This window comes from Schistocerca cancellata, unplaced genomic scaffold, assembly GCF_023864275.1.
Source record: "Schistocerca cancellata isolate TAMUIC-IGC-003103 unplaced genomic scaffold, iqSchCanc2.1 HiC_scaffold_1005, whole genome shotgun sequence".
Taxonomy (NCBI): domain Eukaryota; kingdom Metazoa; phylum Arthropoda; class Insecta; order Orthoptera; family Acrididae; genus Schistocerca; species Schistocerca cancellata.
This window is the reverse complement of record NW_026047010.1, coordinates 80,001-82,500: the sequence shown is the minus strand read 5'-3', so window position 1 is coordinate 82,500 and position 2,500 is coordinate 80,001. Positions and strand designations below refer to the sequence as shown.

Sequence of the window (2,500 nt, the reverse complement as noted above, 5' to 3'; positions counted from 1 at the left end):
GCAATGTAATGCAATTTGCACCGCAATGTAATGCAATTTGCACCGCAATGTAATGCAATTTGTACCGCAATCTACCCCCACATTGTGCCTTAACCTAACCCACATTGTGCCTTAACCTAACCCACATTGTGCCTTAACCTAACCCACGTTGTGCCTTAACCTAACCCACGTTGTGCCTTAACCTAACCCACGTTGTGCCTTAACCTAACCCAAGTTGTGCCTTAACCTAACCCAAGTTGTGCCTTAACCTAACCCAAGTTGTGCCTTAACCTAACCCAAGTTGTGCCTTAACCTAACCCAAGTTGTGCCTTAACCTAACCCAAGTTGTGCCTTAACCTAACCCAAGTTGTGCCTTAACCTAACCCAAGTTGTGCCTTAACCTAACCCAAGTTGTGCCTTAACCTAACCCAAGTTGTGCCTTAACCTAACCCAAGTTGTGCCTTAACCTAACCCAAGTTGTGCCTTAACCTAACCCAAGTTGTGCCTTAACCTAACCCAAGTTGTGCCTTAACCTAACCCAAGTTGTGCCTTACCCTGCTCTGTAATTGGCATATGACACGTTACATTAATGTATTGTCCAACCGCAACCCGCTCAGAATGTTGTGTACACAGCTACGTGTCATCTCCCCATAACAGCTGCATTGCAGTGTGGTACGCCATAGAGACGTGTGGGAGTAATGGACGCAGTGGATGGCGATCAGCATGAGCCGTCTGTTCATGTAGTGGCGCGTGTATGCAGACGTAGTAGTCTCTTCTCACACAATGTGATAGCACGGTGCCCCGCGTTCCACATCTGCGACATGCTACAGAGGCCGGTTGACAGTTGGTCGCGCAATGGACATCGCATACGTACGGGGGCACCTTCCACGTGCCCTCTAGTCGGGCACATTTTGTTGCGTGGATGTGAGCGGATGTAGTGTGTCTTGACACCTGACAGGCAGGCATGCAATAATAGTTGACTTTGCAAACGGGGATGGACGTGTACGTTTACTGGTGACGTTACGCAAATGAACAACTGGTAACCCGTTGTGGTGCGGTTGTCCTTGCTGGAGGTACATCTGTGAGGGCAACGATCGGTACAGCTACGAAGCGGTCCCCACCATACCAACGAACGTGAATGTGAATCTGGGTGTGAAGCGATACGCGGCTGTGGGTGGGTGGGACTGTCCCCGGCCGGTGAGGGGGGGCCGCCCGGCGTGCTGGCCGCGCGGTGCGTGGGCGCACGCGCTACAGCCGGCTGGTGGGGGCGCCCAGTGGCAGGCGCGCCGGCCGACGGACGCGGCAGGCGGCGCAGCTGCGCGCCGGGGCACCCTGCGCGCGGCGCCGTGCAGCCAAAGTGGGTCCTCGCCGGCCCGGTGCGAAGCGCGGTGGACATCTGCAGTGTGCTGGTCCGATTGAGGACTGTGTGCGTTGAGGATGCGCCGCCGCCCGGCACTCGGCGCCGCGACGCCGTCTGCTGCTCGGTCGCCCCAGCGGTTCTCGCTGGTGGTTTGTATCGCAGTTGTGCAGACGTGTTGGCACGTGCGCTGTGCTGGGAGAGTTCGCTTCGGCACCCACGTGGGGCCTTTGCCCTTCTGTGGCGCTGGCGTTGGAGCTGCCGGTCACCGTAGGTGGCGCGTGTTGTCTCCCGCCGGCAATGCCACGACAGCACGCTCCCGGGCCTCTGTCGGCAGCGGCAAGCTCAGTTGGGAGCACGGGTGGTCGCACCTAAAGCGTCTACTCGCCTAACTCCGGGCGATTGCGCCTCTCTCGAACCCGACCAAGTACTTAGGACGGCGCTGCGCGCCGCCGGGACCTGAGAGGGTTTCGAGGTGTATTGTGCAGGGGAGCTCAGCCTCCTCCTGTTTGCAGAATAATTGAGCGGACGCTTGCGTGTTCGCGCGGGCCCCTGGGACACACTCCCGGGCGGCCGGCTGCTCAGCTCTAGTTGACGCAGCTCCCTGGTTGATCCTGCCAGTAGTCATATGCTTGTCTCAAAGATTAAGCCATGCATGTCTCAGTACAAGCCGCATTAAGGTGAAACCGCGAATGGCTCATTAAATCAGTTATGGTTCCTTAGATCGTACCCACGTTACTTGGATAACTGTGGTAATTCTAGAGCTAATACATGCAAACAGAGTCCCGACCAGAGATGGAAGGGACGCTTTTATTAGATCAAAACCAATCGGTCGGCTCGTCCGGTCCGTTTGCCTTGGTGACTCTGAATAACTTTGGGCTGATCGCACGGTCCTCGTACCGGCGACGCATCTTTCAAATGTCTGCCTTATCAACTGTCGATGGTAGGTTCTGCGCCTACCATGGTTGTAACGGGTAACGGGGAATCAGGGTTCGATTCCGGAGAGGGAGCCTGAGAAACGGCTACCACATCCAAGGAAGGCAGCAGGCGCGCAAATTACCCACTCCCGGCACGGGGAGGTAGTGACGAAAAATAACGATACGGGACTCATCCGAGGCCCCGTAATCGGAATGAGTACACTTTAAATCCTTTAACGAGTATCTA

General features: G+C 56.0%; 1 non-coding gene across 1 annotated transcript in view; it reads left to right on the top strand.

Annotated features, from left to right (window-relative positions):
- Nucleotides 1-1,937: 1,937 nt before the first annotated feature.
- The window catches only part of LOC126150834 (small subunit ribosomal RNA), a 1,909-nt gene continuing 1,346 nt past the window's right edge, over nucleotides 1,938-2,500 (top strand). The window contains exon 1 of the ribosomal RNA XR_007531688.1: nucleotides 1,938-2,500. This exon is cut by the window's right edge and continues 1,346 nt beyond it. This is a non-coding gene — a ribosomal RNA (small subunit ribosomal RNA).